This window comes from Aquarana catesbeiana, linkage group LG05, assembly GCF_042186555.1.
Source record: "Aquarana catesbeiana isolate 2022-GZ linkage group LG05, ASM4218655v1, whole genome shotgun sequence".
Classification (NCBI taxonomy): Eukaryota; Metazoa; Chordata; class Amphibia; order Anura; family Ranidae; genus Aquarana; species Aquarana catesbeiana.
The window spans coordinates 11,169,593-11,175,977 of NC_133328.1; positions in this window are offsets into that span (position 1 = coordinate 11,169,593).

Sequence of the window (6,385 nt, forward strand, 5' to 3'; positions counted from 1 at the left end):
CTATTATAATAATGATAAATTTAATAATAACAGTAATATTAGTGTGTGACTCTGGAGGGACAGTAAAGTGTAAGAAACTCTGGTGCAGAGACTGGTGTGAATGGCTAAGTGTTTTTTTTGTACATCACTGTGGTATGTGTCAGAGATATAAAATGTAAATGTATTATACCAATGATAAAAAAAAATTTCACAAGAAAAAATAATAATGATAAATTTACTAATAACAGTAATAATAGCTTGTGACTCTGGAGGGACAGTAGAGTGTAAGCTCTTCTGGTGCAGAGACTGATGTAAATGGCTTTTTTTGTACAGCACTGTGGTATATGTCAGAGCTATATAAATGTATAATAATAATAATAGCATGCGGGGAATGATGGAAGAATTGGATACATTGTAATCGCGGTTGTCGTTGTCCATTACTGTGGGAATCTTCTCTCCGCTCTTCTTCTCTCCGCTCTTCTTCTCTCCTCTCTTCTTCTCTCCGATCTTCTTCTCTCCCCTCTTCTTCTCTCCTCTCTTCTTCTTTCCTCTCTTCTTCTTTCCTCTCTTCTTCTCTCCGCTCTTCTTCTCTCCTCTCTTCTTCTCTCCTGTCTTCTTCTCTCTTCTCTTCTTCTCTCAGCTCTTCTTCTCTCCTCTCTTCTTCTCTCCTGTCTTCTTCTCTCCTCTCTTCTTCTCTCTGATCTTCTTCTCTCCGCTCTTCTTCTCTCCGCTCTTCTTCTTTCCTCTCTTCTTCTCTCCGCTCTTCTTCTCTCCTCTCTTTTTCTCTCCGCTCTTCTTCTCTCAGCTCTTCTTCTCTCCTCTCTTCTTCTCTCCTGTCTTCTTCTCTCCTCTCTTCTTCTCTCCTCTCTTCTTCTCTCAGCTCTTCTTCTTTCCTCTCTTCTTCTCTCCGCTCTTCTTCTCTCCTCTCTTTTCTCTCCGCTCTTCTTCTCTCAGCTCTTCTTCTCTCCTCTCTTCTTCTCTCCGCTCTTCTTCCCTCCTCTCTTCTTCTCTCCGCTCTTCTTCTTCTGCATCATTTCAGCCTTGAGAAGCTTCCTCTGCGCAGATTCCACATACAATAACTGCTACAAATAAAAAAAAATCCTCCTCCACCTCTCCGCAGTCTGAATACTCAGCACACATAGAGGGACCCCCAGGGAGTATTGATCTACATTGGAGAATTATTGATTACAAGCTGTATAGGAAAGCCCAGTGACATGTCTCTGCAGTGGATCTATTAGTATTCCAGCCCAGTATAGGATGAAGGGGATGTATAGGGATCAGTAGAGGCGATCCTTACATCCAGCGTGTGCCTCCACTTGTACCAGGCTTTACAATGCAAATGAATGTGCAGACAATGATGCCCTCTATTTGGGTTCTCGCTGCCATCAGACCCCCCCTTTATGTCACTGACCTTGAGAATGCAGCCTATAGGAGACGGGGGGGTTCCAGTACAGGAGACGAGGGGTCACCATCCAGCAGCGGTGCAGCAGAGTGCAGATGGGTGATCCATGTGTGTCCCGGGTCACAGCATTCCCTGTACACTGAGGAGGGCTGAAGTAAGTTTAGAAGGAGCTGCTGCCTGGTAGGCTGGGAGTGAGAGCTCTGCATATGTCAGTGCAGCCTGATCCACAGAGAAGGAGAGGAGCAGGTACAGGAGGGGACACACTCACTACATACATTCTCATAGGATTTATTATAAGGGCAGTCCACCCAAAATTCATATTTCACATTACGGGAAGTGCCCATAATGAGTTCCCAGGTTTATGCACCTGCTGTGCCCATTATGAGGGGTTCCCACCATCCCTGTGCTGAGTTCCCAGGTCTGTACACCTGCTGTGCCCATTATGAGGGGTTCCACCATCCCTGTGCTGAGTTCCCAGGTCTGTACACCTGATGTGCCCATTATGAGAGGTTCCCACCATCCCTGTGCTGAGTTCCTGGGTCTGTACACCTGCTGTGCCCATTATGAGGGGTTCAAACCATCCCTGTGCTGAGTTCCTGGGTCTGTACACCTGATGTGCCCATTATGAGAGGTTCCCACCATCCCTGTGCTCAATATGAGGAGTTCCCACCATCCCTGTGCTGAGTTCCCAGATCTGTACACCTGCTGTATCCTTTATGAGAGGTTCCCACCATCCCGGCGCTGAGTTCCCAGGTCTGCACACCTGATGTGCCCATTATGAGGGGTTCCCACCATCCCTGTGCTGAGTTCCCAGGTCTGCACACCTGATGTGCCCATTATGAGGGGTTCCCACCATCCCTGTGCTGAGTTCCCAGGTCTGTACACCTGCTGTGCCCATTATGAGGGGTTCCCACCATCCCGGCGCTGAGTTCCCAGGTCTGCACACCTGATGTGCCCATTATGAGGGGTTCCCACCATCCCTGTGCTGAGTTCCCAGGTCTGCACACCTGATGTGCCCATTATGAGGGGTTCCCACCATCCCTGTGCTGAGTTCCCAGGTTTATGCACCTGCTGTGCCCATTATGAGGGGTTCCCACCATCCCTTTGCTGAGTTCCCAGGTCTGTACACCTGCTGTATCCTTTATGAGAGGTTCCCACCATCCCGGCGCTGAGTTCCCGGGTCTGCACACCTGATGTGCCCATTATGAGAGGTTCCCACCATCACCGTGCTCAATATGAGGAGTTCCCACCATCCCTGTGCTGAGTTCCCAGATCTGTACACCTGCTGTATCCTTTATGAGGGGTTCCCACCATCCCTGTGCTGAGTTCCCAGGTCTGTACACCTGCTGTGCCCATTATGAGGGGTTCCCACCATCCCTGTGCTGAGTTCCCAGGTCTGCACACCTGATGTGCCCATTATGAGGGGTTCCCACCATCCCTGTGCTGAGTTCCCAGGTCTGCACACCTGATGTGCCCATTATGAGGGGTTCCCACCATCCCTGTGCTGAGTTCCCAGGTTTATGCACCTGCTGTGCCCATTATGAGGGGTTCCCACCATCCCTTTGCTGAGTTCCCAGGTCTGTACACCTGCTGTATCCTTTATGAGAGGTTCCCACCATCCCGGCGCTGAGTTCCCGGGTCTGCACACCTGATGTGCCCATTATGAGAGGTTCACACCATCCCTGTGCTCAATATGAGGAGTTCCCACCATCCCGGCGCTGAGTTCCCAGGTCTGTACACCTGATGTGCCCATTATGAAGGGTTCCCTCAATGGCAATAAATTTCTTCAGGATGCCGAGTGGAAGGAGATCACCTATGGACAATTTTTTGAGTATTATAGTTTTTCACCATTTCACGGCCAGGTGAGTTTTCAAGGAGGTTCCCACCATCCCTGTGCTGAGTTCCTGAGTCTGTAGACCTGCTGTGCCCCTTATGAGGGGTTAATTTTGTTTATTGAAAAATCTTACAAACAACAACTTATATACAATAAAACCATAATAAATAAATAAAACATATTTACAAAATAATTGAATATGATTATAAAAAACAAGAATATAATAAATGGTGCAAAACCAAATTGCACACAACGGCAATCCCTACGGGAGAGCCAGACTAAGGAACATCACCGTCACCATGCATGTAGCCTTCTATCAAAAATATATTTGATCTTGAAAATCTAGGGGAGTGAATCAAGAATAGAAAGAAAAGCCGCACACCCCGAGATCAACAGGCAGCAGCTACAGAGTCCTGATATTCCTCCACACCCTTATCCAGGCCTCCTGCCGCCACCTGTCTTTCTCAAGACCCCGAATCTTCCCAACCTCACCCAGAATGTCCTGCACCACCACTTCGCACAGGGAGGATTTTACTCCATAAAGATACCTGACACCGTGCACTCCACGTGAAATAACGGACTACTAGACTAACTAAAAAAAAGTGTTTCCAAATCATAATCCCGACGAGTCTGGAATGCCCCATACACCCACTCTGCATAACTCATATGGGGGGAGGAAGGGTATACTCAGAGCCCTCCCCACCCTCTTGTATACCTCTATATTAAAAGGGCATTGAAGTAGAAAGTGATCCATGGACTCCACCACTCCTCCACACTCCACTCTCGGGCAGCCCCACTCATGGAAAGAAACTTCAAGTTGCCCCTTCACATATAGTTTTCCATGAAAGGCAAGCCAAGCCTGATCCCTAAACTTCATTGGGATTCTCTCCAAATTAATCAATCGCAAACCCTCCCCCAAAACCAGGCTTGGGCAATCCCTCAAGGCAAGTGGCTCGCAAAAAGCAGAGCTCATGATCCGCTTCTCAAGAAGTTTCCTTGGAAGCGATCTGACTTCTCCTGCTGTTACTTGCCACTGCCGAAGCATTTTCAAACACGGGGCAACATAAGCCGGGAGCTCTTCATGCTTGACCCTCAGGCTTTTCACTGGCCCACCATTCTCCCAGTCTTGCAGAAAGGGCCTAAACCTGGACTGAAAAATACCAACCCACCCAGGCGGTCTCTCTGCCATACGGTTACCAAGATTGTACTTCACAAACATCAGAGAGAAAAAGACTACAGGGTTGACCATCCCTAGACCACCCTCCCGCCTAGGAAGGTAAGTCACATTCCTTATGACAAGGTTTATTCTGCTCCCCCATAACAGCTGGAAGAAACAACTATAGACCCTGGAATGGAGAGAAACTGGCAAAACGCAAACAAAACTGACATACAGAAAAATCGGAATCAGGTAAGTCTTCATCAGATCAATCTTTTCCCTCAAGGAAAGCTGCCAACCTTTCCAGCTTGCCACCTTGGCATTGGCATTCTCCAGCCTGTTCACCCAATTTGCATGACCACAGTCACCTGGGCCGAAATCAATGCCTAGAACTGTGCTGAGTTCCCGGGTCTGTACCCCCGATGTGCCCATTATGAGGGGTTCCCACCATCCCTGTGCTGAGTTCCCAGGTCTGTACACCTGCTGTGCCCATTATGAGGGGTTCCCACCATCCCTGTGCTGAGTTCCCGGGTCTGTACACCTGCTGTGCCCATTATGAGGGGTTCCCACCATCCCTGTGCTAAGTTCTCGGGTCTGTACCCCACCTGTGCCCATTATGAGGGGTTCCCACCATCCCTGTGCTGAGTTCTCGGGTCTGTACCCCACCTGTGCCCATTATGAGGGGTTCCCACCATCCCTGTGCTAAGTTCTCGGGTCTGTACCCCACCTGTGCCCATTATGAGAGGTTCCCACCATCCCTGTGCTGAGTTCCCAGATCTGTACACCCGCTGTGCCCATTATGAGGAGTTCCCACCATCCCTGTGCTGAGTTCCCAGGTCTGTAGACCTTCTGTGCCCATTATGAGGGGTTCCCACCATCCCTGTGCTGAGTTCCCGGGTCTGTACACCTGCTGTGCCCATTATGAGGAGTTCCCACCATCCCTGTGCTGAGTTTCTGGGTCTGTACACCTGCTGTGCCCATTATGAGGGGTTCCCTCAATGGCAATAAATGGCTTCAGGATGCCGAGTGGAAGGAGATCACCTATGGACAATTTTTGCGTATTATAGTTTTTCACCATTTCACGGCCATGTGAATTTTCAAACTTCACTCCCAATTAACTTTGCTGATTTGTAATCCTCCTGCTGATTATAGCATATTTACTTGTTTTAAACTTTTTTACATTTCTTCAGTTACTTCCTGGTTTCGTGCCCAGGCAAATGATGTCCTACATCCCAGGAGCCTTGGGGGGGGGGGGGGGGGGGAGGGGTTTTCTCAGCTAAGTACACTCTCCTGCATGCATACTTGAGCTAAGGGCAGATGGATTCCAGGAAGTAAGACCCCTTTCACACTGGGGCAGTTTTGAGGCAGAACTGAAAACCGCCTCCCATTCATTCAAGTGGGACTTTTCAAGCCAGCATCTTTGGGGCAGTTTTTGTAGCGCTGTATTTAGCGGGGGGGGGGGTTAAAAGCGCCCCACTAGCGGCTGAAAAGCGCCGCTTAAACAGCTAAAACCAGCGGCGCTTTATTGCTAACGCGGCCACGCCCCCCAGTGTGAAGGGAGGTCTAAATGCTACATGAATCATTTGCCCTTACTCAAGATGGCTATTAAACAGAAATGCTAGGGGGTTGTTTCTCAAGAAAATAAAGCATGGAGACATGGATGGATGGATGGATGGACGGATGGGGGGAATTTGCTTTGAATATTAAAAATGAATTAAATAGTGTTTTTAGTTTGTGGTGCTCAGATACATTGAAGATACTATGAACACGGAAGATCCACTTTAGGGCGATTTTTTTTTTACCAAAAATATGTAGAAGAATACTTGTCGGCCTAAGGCCTCTTTCACACGGACTGTCTGTTCAGGTCCCCCTGTCAGTTTTTTAGGCGGACCTGAACGGACACTCCATGGAGGTCTATAGAGCGTCGGATGTCAGCGGTGACATGATCCGACTCTACGGTCCGTCATCACCCGATCCCCCATAGAGGAGAGCGGCGCTCTGACAGGTCCGTCCC